This window comes from Astatotilapia calliptera, chromosome 12 (genome assembly GCF_900246225.1).
Source record: "Astatotilapia calliptera chromosome 12, fAstCal1.2, whole genome shotgun sequence".
Lineage (NCBI taxonomy): Eukaryota > Metazoa > Chordata > Actinopteri > Cichliformes > Cichlidae > Astatotilapia > Astatotilapia calliptera.
Window position 1 is genome coordinate 415,605 of NC_039313.1, and position 15,991 is coordinate 431,595.

Here is a 15,991-nt window from a genome sequence, read left to right on the forward strand (position 1 = left end):
CAAACATTAGAAATATTAAAACGGAAATATAGGATTAATATAACATACAATTGGGGAAAATGTAAGGAACACAATGTAAATGATATTGTAAAGTCATTAAAACAGCATACTCTGATTAAAAGAAACAGATAATTGGATAGGAGGATGATGATGATGATAATAATAATAATAATAATAATAATAAAATAAAAAAATGTACAAGATGGGTATGTATACTTGTAGCCAGAACTTAACAACTATAAAGTTGTAGCATGTCAGTACCTTACCCCATCCATTATATCCACACTTTCAGAAAAGGATATGGTCAATATCTTTACAAATACTATCTGAACTTAAACTGGATATCCCCTCTGCTTCTTCTGCTTCTCGTATACACCCTCAGGGTTTGTGATCAGCCAGCGGCTGATATGATCATTAATCCTGTAAAATAATATTCTTTCGGTTTATGAATCTGTTTGCATGGATTTCTTAATCTGTTTCCACTGTTAGCAGAAGTTGTGCATGCAGTTTTGGTGTGCTGCTCTCCAAGACTACAAGCTGCGTTAAAGTTGGAAGTAACTGGCCGATGTTCCACTGTTGAAGATCAGCTGTGCCCATTTGTTGCACATTGTGGGTATGGAGAAGTTGAGGCCCTTGCAGGCTACCCACAATTTCCCCAAACTGAGCGATTATACATCTTCCTTCCATATTTGTATCTTGTGTCACTAAAAATACATTTTATTTTAATTTTATACATTGATTAATGACCTGCAGAATCTCCTTATCATATTAGGTGATTCATAATTGTCACTTTATGCTTTCTCCATCTTGAAAGTGATGACATCCTTGCATTACATCCTTTAGGTTCATTTTCTGCAGGCAGGTTTCTGACAGAACAGGCAGATTTACACTATAACATGCAGCGTTCTATAGATGGACACATAAAGAAATGAAAAATTACATGTATGTGCTAACTTTCTAAACACTGTTACATTAATGATTAAGTAGATAAAACATTTATGTCAGCCTTGGCTCATAGTTCATTTAAAGACAAGAACTTTGTGTGTGTTTCAGGTCCTGCACTCTCAAAGACTGAATGAACCAGCATTGCAGCCATGGGTCACTGTGAGCATCACAGGGAAGGTTGAAGCCGCCCACTGCAGCTGTAAGGCCGGAGTCACGGAGACCTGCACCCATGTCACTGCTCTTCTGTTTAATGTAGAAGCAACAGTGATCTGTGGCACAAGGACTGTTACAGATGAACCTGCATACTGGGTTTTGCTGGGTAATATGACCAAGATACAGCCAGAGGTTGGCCATAAGATAGACTTCTCCTCTTCAGCTGCCCAAAAAAAGGCTCTTGATCAGAACAAACAGACCATCTGTAGTGACAGGTAAAAGGAGCCGTCCTCAAAAAAGAAAAATCCCACCTGCTACTGTGGAGGAGTTGTCACTGCTATAATGCCATCATGTTTTATCTAGGGGTCTAGATTTATGCCTATAGTGCACTGCCATGTAAATAATTTGCATTTACTGAATGAGTATCACTGTTCAAAAATTGAATAAAGAAACTAATTTTTGCCTTTTTTTTATTAAAACCACTTTATAGAACATCACATCAGTTACAATGTAGAATCCATGTCACTGGAGAATTTTGATTCAATAAACAGTAAAAAGGTGAGCTGTGAAGACCAAGGACAAGTGCAGCTCACAGGTTTTCTATCCAAGGAATCCCAGAAGATTGCATGGTGTCATTGCCCAGCAGTTGTTCGCAGGACATATGGACTCAACCTCAACAATCCCTCACACTGAGCAGCATGAAGTGACAGTGCAGAGGAAAAACTCCCCTTTAACAAGAAGAAACCTCCAGCAGAACCCGGTTCAGTACCAGCAGCCATCTGGGTTTGGAGGAGAGAGAGAGACACAGAACTACCAAAAGTATTTTTTTTCTTTATGTGATTGACTGTTGTTGTAATTCAAGCCCTGAGTGTAGAGCAGGTAAGATATAAAGTTGCATCCTAAATTCATGCAGAGTGTTTAGTTTATGACTTTTTCACCTGGTCATTTCTTGATGAACAGATGGTCTTTTAGGGTTGACCAAGCTGGTACCTTGACTCTGTTCTCTGCAAGATGTTGCAAAAAACAAAATCATATGGAGACAATATTGGACACAAAATATATAACAATTTAGTTAAATGTAGCATTAACTCATAAGTCTTGCTAAAGTAAACCTTGTATTCTGATTCATCACAGCAGCAGTTCAGTTGGATGATGTCAGTAACTGCAGCAAGTGTCTTGCTGACTGAATAATTACATCTTGCATAATCTGAAACAAACACATAAAGACAGAAACAATTTATAAATTAACGTTTGATAAAATCTAAGAATTAATCATTTATTAGATACCAATATGAATATGTCTACCATAAAACTTGTGTGGAGCGAAGTTACATTCAATCAAGATGGTCTGGCATGCTACAACTTTGTAGTTGTTAAGTTCTGGCTACAAGTATACATACCCATCTTGTACATGTTCTTTAACATTATTATTATTATCATCATCATCCTACCCAATTATCTGTTTCTTTTAATCAGAGTATGCTGTTTTAATGACTTTACAATATCATTTACATTGTGTTCCTTACATTTTCCCCAATTGTATGTTATATTAATCCTATATTTCCGTTTTAATATTTCTAATGTTTGCCTTGTTTTCTTCACTGTCTGGTCTGCCTCTGTCTCACCTGTATGGATGCATTTACACCTAAATGTCCCCAACAAAGGATGTTTTAATTCACCACTATTCCAGTGAAACACGAGTCTCCCACCTTCCTGCTACCGGTCTGGAGTTTTTGTTCACCAAAGCACACACCAACTTCATACTGATGGACAGATCACTGCCCTTTTGCCGCCTTGTCTGACCGTGTTTTGTGGCTTTGGTTCACTTCGCCTCACTCTTCCCCATTCTTGTCATTAAATCAGGCCGTTCTGCAACCATGGCAGCCATTCAATCTATGGCTTTATTCATGGTGTATTTTACCCCTTCACCAAAGGCCGTTTTCGTTTACAACATTATATTTGCAGTGTTCGTCTATGTATCAATATCTGCGGAGTATTTTTTAACGAGTATCCTATTTTCTAAAGCACAGCATGTAAAGGGTAGCTCGGTTAGCAGGATGCTAGCATGTAGCGCTTAGTGAGACACGCCTCAGACGAGTTGAGCAAAGACCCCGTCTGTGTACTTTATACGTGAGCAACGGATTTAAATAAAATTAACGTTTCAAAAGACAAACTTGAAGATAAAAAACAATATACTTACCGGAGAATCACCAGGGTTTGCCGCTTCCATCTTGCTGCTCCTAAATTCAAAACTGCCTCTGCAGTCAGGCAGGGGAGGCGTGGAAATTGTCTTTGAGTTAGTCAAACGTTTTCCTTAGTTCGAGTAGATGATAAAATAAAAATAAATGGGATTTTAAGTAGGACTAGGCGTTCTGTAATGATCTCTATTTAGGAGAAAAACTTAATCACTCACCTCTAAACAGCTCTCTTTTAGGAGACACACTGCTGGCTAACGGTGTCATGTGATCAAACAGCGTAATTTAATTGGCCGAGAGCCACTCGACTCGATCTGGTGCTGATTGCTCTGGCTTGGGTCATTAAAGTTCATCACTTTTGCAGTTGAATTTTTGCAGGTGAATTTTTGCAGGTGAATTTTTGCAGGTGAATTTTTTGCAGGTGAATTTTTGCAGGTGAATTTTTTCAGGTGAATTTTTGCAGGTGAATATTTTTGCAGGGAAATTTGGAGGATAAAAATTCAGTGTCATAAATTCAATGTCTAAAAATACTTGAATTCTGATGATACTATATTTCTTCCATACTCTCCTGTCTGATCATTTCCTGATTACATTTACAATAATTGATTACACAGCAGTGGAGAGTAGACTTTATCACAGTAGATGTCTTTCTGAAAGCGCTGTAACTAAGTTTAAGAATATAATCCACCCGCTGTTATCATCTTCAATGCCCTGTACCAACATAGAGCAGTTTCAGTCAGGTTGCAGAGCTCATCACAGCACAGAAACAGCTTTAGTGAAGGTTACAAATGATCTTCTTATGGCCTCTGACAGTGGACTCATCTCTGTGCTTGTCCTGCTAGACCTTAGTGCAGCATTCGATACTGTCGACCATAATATCCTATTAGAGCGATTAGAACATGCTGTAGGTATTACAGGTACTGTGCTGCAGTGGTTTGTATCATATCTATCTAATAGACTCCAGTTTGTGCATGTAAATGGAGAGTCCTCTTCACACACTGAGGTTAATTATGGAGTTCCACAGGGTTCAGTGCTAGGACCAATTCTGTTTACATTATACATGCTTCCCTTAGGCAGCATCATTAGAAGACATAGCATACATTTACACTGCTATGCAGATGACACCCAGCTCTATCTGTGCATGAAGCCAGATAACACACACCAATGAGTTAAACTGCAGGAATGTCTTAAAGACTTTGGCTACGTTCACACTGCAGGCGAAAGCGCATCAAATCCGATTTTTTTGACCCTATGCGACCCATATCCGATCATGCTATGACAGTGTGAACGGCGCAAATCCGATATTTTCAAATCCGATCTGGGTCACTTTCGTATGTGGTACTGAATCCGATACATATCCGATGTTTTAGAAAGCGACTGCTGTTTGAACGGTCAAGTCGCATTAAATCCGCCTTTTACGTCACCGACACAAGACTGAAGCCAATTATCAGCGCCCGAGAAGACATCGCGAACGCTTCCTAGCCATCCAGTGTAGATGTCAGTGAAACTGTTGGGAAGACAACGTAAACATTTTATTTGTACTGTATAATCTGCAGATTCTGACAGAAATCTGCAGCTATCCTTTGAAGCACCGCTCCTCTCTTAAACAGCAATAAGGATCATTATTAGGTTATTTACATTATTATGTAAATAACAAAATAACTTAAAGCAAAAATTGGGAAACGTAAAGTCCGAAGTCTTTATATTAACGGCCATCAGTCAAACAATACTGTTTGTTCTTGGTCTAAACAGAGCGCGTTGTGTGTGACATCTTCTTTTGCGCATGCGGGCCGCTTTGAGCGTTCACACTAGAGCGCGTTTGCTGTCGCATTTTATTTGTAGTGTGAACGAGGAGACAAAAAAATCGGATTTGATCAAAAAATCGGAATTGAGCATTAAGACCTGCAGTGTGAACGTAGCCATAAAGACCTGGATGGCTGCTAACTTTCTGCTTCTTAATTCAGATCAAACTGAGGTTATTGTACTCGGCCCTGAAAAGCTTAGAAATATGGTATCTAAGCAGATTCTTCCTCTGGATGGCATTACCTTGGCCTCCAGTAACGCTGTGAGGAACCTTGGAGTCATTTTTGACCAGGACATGTCCTTCAACGCACATATTAAACAAATATGTAAGACTGCTTTCTAGTGCTGTTCGATATAACAATATATATCGGATGACGATATAAAAACGTCTATCGTTTCATTTTACGCTATCGTTTGTTTCGTGGTGTTGCAAAATAAACTGTTTACGCCAATATTTTTTCATCGTTTTGATGATCATTGTAGTGGCTATATTAATTTCCTAAAGTTCTCTCTTTCTCTTATATTTAATATAACCACACTACAAGGTGGTTTGGGAAAATAAATTAAAAGTATTTAGCTGAAGTGTATTTTTTTTATGTTAGTTCTTTTTTTTAAACTTGTAGTTCTAAATTGGAAGATTATTGTGATATTGAAATATTTTTTTATTTTTTCATCGCTCAAAATAAGCGTCACGCTCGCGGAAGCCGGTGTACCCGCCGAAACGCCATGCATTTATCGAGACTTTCAACCCCAGGTAGGCCAATTATGGATCTTCGGATCCACATTATGTCAGCAGCTCCACTGTGAGCTATGTTAAAAACAAACACCGCTCACGCCTCACAGACGACAGCTTACAGTCCTGCGTAAAGATGAAAGTGACTTCGTACAGCCCCGATCTGCAGACACTGTGCGCAGAGGTTCAGCAGCAGAAGTCCCGTTGTAAACACATCACGAAAGACCCGATGGTGTTTGCATGAACACGCTTTTCAGCATCTCTTTATTGACCACTTTTCACACACAGTTGCTGTACGCATACAGCCAGCTGTAGCTTTTCAGCTCACAGCCCGACATATACCAACAACAGCATAGAGAGCACAAACGCTCAGGTGCGTCCGCCTCCCCTGCAGCGGCGCTGCAGACCACGCCCCGCCACAGACATTAACCAGGTAAAATACATATTTAGGCAGAATTTTGCAAATATCTATTTTTTTTTAGCAGCATAGTGCTTTTTTTCCAATTATTTTTTAAAAGTCAGGTCAAGGCTCCAAAAGCCCAAAGGCGATATGAGGGTGGCGGCTCACAACAGTTTTTGTTTCCTGGATCCTTTTAGTTCAGCTGGGTGTCTTTCCTTTTGTTATATTTCTTTAGGAGTTCAAAATGTGTTCATTACATAAATAACATGTCATTTTCTCTGTAGCATTTCATGGATTTCATAAGCAACACACTTTAGTTGTTCACACAAAGCATACAAGTAAAAAACAATATATACAGTGCAAGGGGGTAGATTTGGTTTTGGCGTTGGTGGGGACGGACGATTCAACCATCGAACCCTGTTTCTATTTTTCCCTTTTTGTCTTTGCTTCTTGATTTAAAAAAAAGGAGAAATATACTTGCCTACATATGCTATTCTACATGCTTTTAAACCATATAAAATTACAATTCATAGTTTTACATGTGAATTATATAATGTTAAATTACTATTAAACAAATGACTGACTAAGTATTTTAGGCTTTAGTTTACTTCAGCCATATTCCATATAAATCAGGTATCATACAAACATAAAAATAGCTTCAAATACAGTCATGACAATAAAAGAATATGACTTCAAGGACTTAACAACATTACTTCAGTTACACCAACATCTCTGATACATTAGCACTAAGGGGACACTGAATGCAGTACCTGCGTTTTATCCTCAGATTACAATTATTATTCTGTGCTTGATGTGCCTCACCTTTGGGCCTGGCTCTTCCCCTCTGACTGCACTGGGACATATTGCCACCTGATAAAATAACACATTGATTTGTGCCATATAAAAAGTGAGACATGTCAATTCAGATTCTTTGTCAAACATACACTAATGAATCAATTTACATCAGCAGCCTAACAATTGTCATGATAATAAATACTAGTTAATCTATAGCACCAAATCATCAGCCAGTCACCTGTGAGCTCGCCTCTTCACCTCTGTCTGAGCTACAACATGGCAGAGCTGCCTCTGTCACCTGATCAATAACAGTGAGACATTCCACATACATGCAGTCACACATGTGCTTCAAATACAGTCATGAACCAACAAGTCATCATCCAATTTCACCTGTGACCTTCTGCTCTCTGAGCTTTGGGTTGGTTGAAATATTTGCATATCATGATGACATTTTATCTCAAAAATGAACCCTATGAATACGTCAGTGCGATTAGGATGAAATTATTGTGTCACCAACATTTTAACATTAAACATATAATTCTAACAGCCTCTGTAAACTAATATCCGGGCTGCTCGAGGCTGACGTTTTCTGACAGTTTCAATCAAAATGAGAAACGCTGCTCTGAGACTGAGAGAACTAATAGTGCTGCCTGTTATGCAGTTAGTTTCCCAAACACGTTATTCATGGTTACATACAGTTTCAGACTGATGTGGGCCAAAGCCTAGCACAGCCTGTAACGTTATTGTGACACATTTTATGAGTGAACTTGGCTTTAAGTGACTTACAGGTTTCTTTGAAAAATACTTTCTTATATCCAGGTTCTTCCTCTTTGCTGCCGTCCTCCTCTCCTCCTTGCAGCGCAGGTTTGCCGCTGCTGAAACTAAACAGAGCTCCCTGAAAGGCTCAGCCAATCACATTGGCCATATTTGTCACATGATGTAGGACTCCAGTAGAGAACGTAATTTAACTCTTTCTGCACCGCTGGGTGAATGAGACGCTGACAGATCGTTTTTTTCTTGATTTTCTTTATTCGAAGAGATCAAATTATTGGTGGGGACAATTCAATAATCGCAGGATATTGGTGGGGACATGTCCCTTCCGTCCACGCCAAGTCTACGCCCTTGATACAGTGTTATCTTCATTTTAGATGTCAAAAAGTATTTGCGGCTCCCAGTGTTTACCTTTGCGTGGAAACCGGGTCCAAATGCTGACCCCTGTCCTAGAGTATTTAAAAGTAGAATGGGAGGCAGAGCCTTCAGTTTTCAGGCCCCTCTTCTGTGGAACCAGCTTCCAGTTTGGATTCAGGAGACAGACACTATCTCTACTTTCAAGATCAGGCTTCAAACTTTCCTTTTTGCTAAAGCATATAGTTAGGGCTGGACCAGGTGACCCTGAATCCTCCCTTAGTTATGCTGCAATAGACGTAGGCTGCCGGGGATTCCCATGATGCATTGAGTTTTTCCTTTCCAGTCACCTTTCTCACTCACTATGTGTTCACACACCTCTCTGCATTGAATCATATCTGTTATTAACCTCTGTCTCTCTTCCACAGCATGTCTTTATCCTGTCTTCCTTCTCTCACCCCAACCAATCACAGCAGATGGCCCCGCCCCTCCCTGAGCCTGGTTCTACCGGAGGTTTCTTCCTGTTAAAAGGGAGTTTTTCCTTCCCACTGTCACCAAAGTGCTTGCTCATAGGGGGTCATGTGATTGTTGGGTTTATGTCTGTGTGTATTATTGTAGGGTCGACCTTACAATGTAAAGCTCCTTGAGGCGACTGTTGTTGTGATTTGGCGCTGTATAAATACAATTGAATTGAATTGAATTACAGCAGTGTAACTGAGACCACAGGGCACAGAACTACTAACTCTGAAAGAAGTACAGTAAGCAGCGCACTGTGTGAAGTCATGTATGTAAACTTCAAGTTTAGCCTTTTGATGGTTGTCAGGATGAGTTTTAGAGCCTGTTAACCCAGAGTCACCCCAACTGATCCATTATGGTCAATTCTGATACCAAAAAATGACTTGAGATCAGGAGAGCAGCTGACCCTGCTGTTAGGAATTTGAGGCTCGTCTTACTTGATTTCTGGTTCTGCTGCTTCTGTGCTGAGCTCTCATTACCAATGCAGCTCAGGCTGTTTCCTCTACACCGTGACAGGGAAGCAGCTGAGGTACAGACAGGCTTTATTTAACCCTTCTGTTATGTTGTGGGTCCAACTGACTGTTTTGATATTTGAAAAACATTTTAAAAAATGGTTCAAATTGCTTTTTTAACATGAAACTTATTTTGCTTTGCTAAAAAAGTGTGATCAACATATAAATGGTCCATCTGACATATCTGTAACCCTGCAGGTTCATATTACATAGATACGGTTCGAGTCAGTTTGACCTGGCAGTCAAAGTGGAGGCTAACGGGGTGAGCCATATTTCACTTCAAACACACAACTGACTTACTGACCTCATGTGTAAAGTGATGTTATGACGTTTGATGGGAACCTTTTCTGCTCTCCGGCCAGCTCCAACCACACTGAATGTACACTCAGCAGGAAATGAGCAGAGTACATAAGGACTCTGCAGCCTGTCAGTTTATTACCAAACGGGCAGCAGAAGTAAAAAGCTGAGAGCCCAGCAGGCTCTGGAGCTTTGATCACAGGGTGGGAGATTCGTCTGAGGAGGATGTGGCTGAAGAACATCTTGAAGTCTCAGGATTCAGATTATGAACCAAATGAGGAAACTGCTGTTCATATCTAGGGATGGGTATCGTTTAGGTTTTATCCGATACCGGTGCCAAATCGGTACTTTTGAAACGGTGCCGGTGCTCAAACGGTGCTCAAACCGGTGCTTAAAGAATGGAGAACACAAAATTGGTCCAAAAACCTCTCATGTTCAGCTGTTTTTGTAAAAAGATAACAATGTTAGCCTTTTCTGCAGCTATGGGGCATATATGGCATCACTCTTGGCTGGAAGCAGTGCTTAAACAATGGAAAAAACACAAACTTTGTCCAAAAACCTCTCATGTTTAACTGTTTTCCACTTTTTCTTTGGTCATTTTAGCCTTTTTGGCCAGGGTGAAGGGAGTATCTGCCATCAAACAAGAAGACAGCCGCATGTAGCTATGATGATGTTTGCTAGTTCACCTTACATGCATTAACGTAATAACGTGGTTAGCCTACTCAACGTAAATTACACACGAACAACATTAAGCTACTCACGCAGAGAAGAACGGCTGCTGCTGCATCATCATCCTCATCATTTCTGCTACACTGGCAGGGCTAGGGGCCAGGACTCTCCTCTTCGGGTTTTTGGGGGATGTTGCATAACAGGCAACCCACCCGCAGTAGATGTGCTCGGTGTGAGGTCTCGCAGCAAGCTATCAAATACGGCGCATTTCTGGGATTTAAAAAAAACGCTATGCGTCGCCAGGTGTTTCATCAGATTTGAGGTGTTACCTCCTTTGACAGTATCACAGTATCACCTTAAAGCACTTGTTGCTGCTGAGTTTGCATCTTTTGCTGTGAAGTACAGCCAGACTTTTGACCGCTTCGCCTTGGGCATTTTTAATCTGTAGCTCTGCTCTAAAAGAACGTACGTACCTGGCCCCGCCTACTATCCTCGGAAACGTAAAATGATTGGCTAGAAGTGTATCACAGCTCAGGAAAAAAAAGCACTGAAATAAAGCACTGAAATGTGCGCTGCTTTTCGGTCTGGTTACTACTGTTTATGTCAGAACCGGTGCCATCATGGCACCCGACACCGGTACCCATCCCTATTCATATCCCTCCAAGGACAACAATATTATCAAAAAATGGTTAAATATTGTGATCTTCATCCTGAGATACACATCAGCCAAAAGTGCACGAAACACAATAACAAACGGTGCCAAGTCCCACTAGTGTGGCAGTGACTCGTGTGACAGAGCTCGGTACAGAAAGTCATTCTGAAAACAGCTAATCTGAAGAGACGGTGTATCTGAAGGAGAACTGACAGGATGCATGTTTGCGAGTCCTGGCTGGGTCTGTGAGTCAGCAGCCAGTCTGTGGGATGCAGAACACGTCTCTGGAGACTTTGTATTTTCTCTCAGTAATCTGATTTGAAAATTGAGATACGAATGTTCAACACGCTTACAGCTATTATTACTACATTTTAGAAAAGTCAATATCATGGAAAACATTCTGTTTTGTATGCAGGACTTTTCAATGTACATTAAAAATGTTTAAATACTCATTTTTTTTATGAAAAAACGAGTTATATATCAGCATTGAACCATGATCTGTGAGCTACATTGCATTAAATATTGATTGAAATGTTAGTAATGGATTAATCATGACATATAAACACTGTTTATGGGAATATTTGGGTGTCTGACACTTTTGGACGACTAACAATGACGTGTGTCAAACTGACCCACACATATCATTGTTGTACCTGAGAACAGGAGGGTCAGCAGAAGTACAGTACTTGTGTTAAAAAATCTGAAATCTTGAACAAGCGTGCAGGCTGTGAAATGTACTCACAGTCAGAAAGTGAAAAGCAGCTTTTCTGAAGATGTTTCTACTACTTTGTCCAAAGCTAACTGAGCCTTGTGCTACTAATAATAAGAACAAAATAATATATTTAGTGCATTAGTACAACATTAGTTGTAGTGAATCAATCCGTTTCTGCTGTGAGCTTCACTGTGAGCCGTCGTCCTGCTCTAACCTGCAGTGTTTTCATGCACCCTGTAAATAACACACAGTTTGTACACACTTCAGGTTCATATGACATTTTGCATCATATACTGATCCAGTATATAGTATATTAAAGGTCGCTCTCATGTAAGCTTTAGATTTCAGATCGCATTGAACAGCCCTCGCCTTCAAACCGAACCGCTCTCCCTCCCACCCCTTCCTGTATTTCTCCTTTCAAAAACACTTCTGGATTGTTCTGCCCCACTTTAACTCTTAGTACAGCGCTACAAATGATGCATAAATTAAATGTTTTTTCATCATTTTGACGGCACGCACTGATGTGAAATAAAACCTGCCTCAAACTTCTTAAAAGAAAAATAACAAGCTTGTTCTGATAATCTGACGTAGAACAGATACTGGAGTCTTTATGCTGATGTGCTGATTGATGCATCAGACCAGAACTTAAAGATCCTGTTTCCTGATCCATGTTTTATTACCGGCTGTGGAAATCGTGTATGTCACTGTTCTCTCTGCTACTGCTAAATAATGTTTTCTGTATATCCACAAACAGCACATATCCACAGACTGCACATGTCCACAGACCGCATATATCCACAGACCGCACATGTCCACAGACTGCATATATCCACAGACCACATATATCCACAGACCGCACATGTCCACAGACAGCATATATCCACAGACCACATATATCCACAGACCGCACATGTCCACAGACAGCATATATCCACAGACCGCACATGTCCACAGACCTCATATATCCACAGACCGCACATGTCCACAGACCGCATATATCCACAGACCACATATATCCACAGACCGCACATGTCCACAGACAGCATATATCCACAGACCGCACATGTCCACAGACCGCATATATCCACAGACCGCACATGTCCACAGACAGCATATATCCACAGACCGCACATGTCCACAGACAGCATATATCCACAGACCGCACATGTCCACAGACCGCATATATCCACAGACCGCATATATCCACAGACCGCACATGTCCACAGACAGCATATATCCACAGACCGCACATGTCCACAGACTGCATATATCCACAGACCGCACATGTCCACAGACCGCATATATCCACAGACCGCACATGTCCACAGACAGCACATGTCCACAGACCGCACATGTCCACAGACCGCATATATCCACAGACCTCACATGTCCACAGACAGCACATGTCCACAGACCGCACATGTCCACAGACCGCATATATCCACAGACCGCACATGTCCACAGATCTCATATATCCACAGACCGCACATGTCCACAGACAGCATATATCCACAGACCTCATATATCCACAGACCACATATATCCACAGACCGCACATGTCCACAGACAGCATATATCCACAGACCGCACATGTCCACAGACCGCATATATCCACAGACCTCATATATCCACAGACCACATATATCCACAGACCGCACATGTCCACAGACAGCATATATCCACAGACCGCACATGTCCACAGACAGCATATATCCACAGACCTCATATATCCACAGAGCACATATATCTACAGACCGCACATGTCCACAGACAGCATATATCCACAGACCGCACATGTCCACAGACAGCATATATCCACAGACCGCACATGTCCACAGACCGCATATATCCACAGACCGCACATGTCCACAGACAGCACATGTCCACAGACCGCACATGTCCACAGACCGCATATATCCACAGACCTCACATGTCCACAGACAGCACATGTCCACAGACCGCACATGTCCACAGATCTCATATATCCACAGACCGCACATGTCCACAGACAGCATATATCCACAGACCTCATATATCCACAGACCACATATATCCACAAACCGCACATGTCCACAGACAGCATATATCCACAGACCGCACATGTCCACAGACCGCATATATCCACAGACCACATATATCCACAGACCGCACATGTCCACAGACAGCATATATCCACAGACCGCACATGTCCACAGACAGCATATATCCACAGACCTCATATATCCACAGACCACATATATCCACAGACCGCACATGTCCACAGACAGCATATATCCACAGACCGCACATGTCCACAGACAGCATATATCCACAGACCTCATATATCCACAGACCACATATATCCACAGACCGCACATGTCCACAGACAGCATATATCCACAGACCGCACATGTCCACAGACAGCATATATCCACAGACCTCATATATCCACAAACCGCATATATCCACAGACCGCACATGTCCACAGACAGCACATATCCACAGACCGCACATGTCCACAGACCGCATATATCCACAGACCGCACATGTCCACAGACCGCATATATCCACAGACCGCACATGTCCACAGACAGCATATATCCACAGACCGCACATGTCCACAGACCGCATATATCCACAGACCGCATATATCCACAGACCACATATATCCACAGACCGCACATGTCCACAGACAGCATATATCCACAGACCGCACATGTCCACAGACAGCATATATCCACAGACCTCATATATCCACAGACCACATATATCCACAGACCGCACATGTCCACAGACAGCATATATCCACAGACCGCACATGTCCACAGACAGCATATATCCACAGACCTCATATATCCACAGACCGCATATATCCACAGACCGCACATGTCCACAGACAGCACATATCCACAGACCGCACATGTCCACAGACCGCATATATCCACAGACCGCACATGTCCACAGACCTCATATATCCACAGACCGCACATGTCCACAGACAGCATATATCCACAGACCGCACATGTCCACAGACCGCATATATCCACAGACCGCATATATCCACAGACCACATATATCCACAGACCGCACATGTCCACAGACAGCATATATCCACAGACCGCACATGTCCACAGACAGCATATATCCACAGACCGCACATGTCCACAGACCGCATATATCCACAGACCGCACATGTCCACAGACAGCATATATCCACAGACCGCACATGTCCACAGACCGCATATATCCACAGACCGCATATATCCACAGACCACATATATCCACAGACCTCACATGTCCACAGACCGCATATATCCACAGACCTCACATGTCCACAGACCGCATATATCCACAGACCTCACATGTCCACAGACAGCACATGTCCACAGACCGCACATGTCCACAGACCGCATATATCCACAGACCGCACATGTCCACAGATCTCATATATCCACAGACCGCACATGTCCACAGACCGCATATATCCACTGACCGCACATGTCCACAGACAGCACATGTCCACAGACCGCACATGTCCACAGACCGCATATATCCACAGACCTCACATGTCCACAGACCTCATATATCCACAGACCGCACATGTCCACAGACCGCATATATCCACAGACAGCACATGTCCACAGACAGCACATGTCCACAGACCGCACATGTCCACAGACAGCATATATCCACAGACCTCATATATCCACAGACCTCACATATCCACTTTCACCTGCATACACAGTTTCTTGGTAAATCGATGTCTCCTTGGCCTGGTTCCTTCTTATCTGTCTAGCCTACGCTCTCCCAACAATATACAAATGCTTGTCCCCTGAGTCAGAACACAATTAAAAAACAACAACATTTAAATATGGCTGTGTTTCTGGAATAATCCACAGAATAAACTGAAATGGTCAGAAATAGTTACAATGTGGGACTTTAGTTGTATTTATATGAGTGAGAGAAAAGCTCCTCTGGTTAGTGTGACTGCTTATAATGTCATTGTTGCATATTATTCCTGTGTCTGTGTGGAATATTGCATTTGTTATATTGTTATGTATCGTATTTATGTGCTGCCCTCTTGGAAACTTTGATCTGGATAAATAAAGGACAACAATAAAAATAACAGAAGATTCTATGCACTGTTACCAAGTACTTGTATTTTGTTACTTTCGACCTCTGTTACGACACAGTTCAATTTCAATTCACAGCAAGTACAGCTGTCTCAAGGCGTTTACATACAGACACACACAAAGTCACTCTAATTTGGAACCTGGGAAAAACATCCATATTATCTGCAGTATCAGTACCAGGACCAGGTATTGCAGAGTATTTGTGTTTTTTTTCCTAGTGAAGCCCACGATGTGTCCTCTCATACATCAGTGAGACATCAGAGACATGAGACATGTAGCAGTGAAATGTGTTTGGATGGTTTCGTATACAACATGTTCATAATCATACTGTACATATTTCACATGCTCTGTTCAACTAAGTACTTGTGTGGC

The 15,991-nt window shown here is 41.7% G+C and overlaps 1 protein-coding gene across 3 annotated transcripts in view; it reads right to left on the reverse strand.

Moving 5' to 3' along the window:
• pdzd2 (PDZ domain containing 2) overlaps positions 1–15,991 on the reverse strand; it is a 96,136-nt gene that overhangs the window by 79,150 nt on the left and 995 nt on the right. Inside the window, exon 1 of one of the 3 annotated variants that reach the window (XM_026186345.1) lies at positions 7,052–7,132. The exons of the other annotated variants lie outside the window; for them this stretch is intronic. The gene's annotated coding sequence lies outside the window, so the exon portion shown is untranslated. Of the gene's footprint in view, positions 1–7,051; positions 7,133–15,991 lie in introns of those variants that run through there. 3 annotated transcript variants of the gene reach the window in all.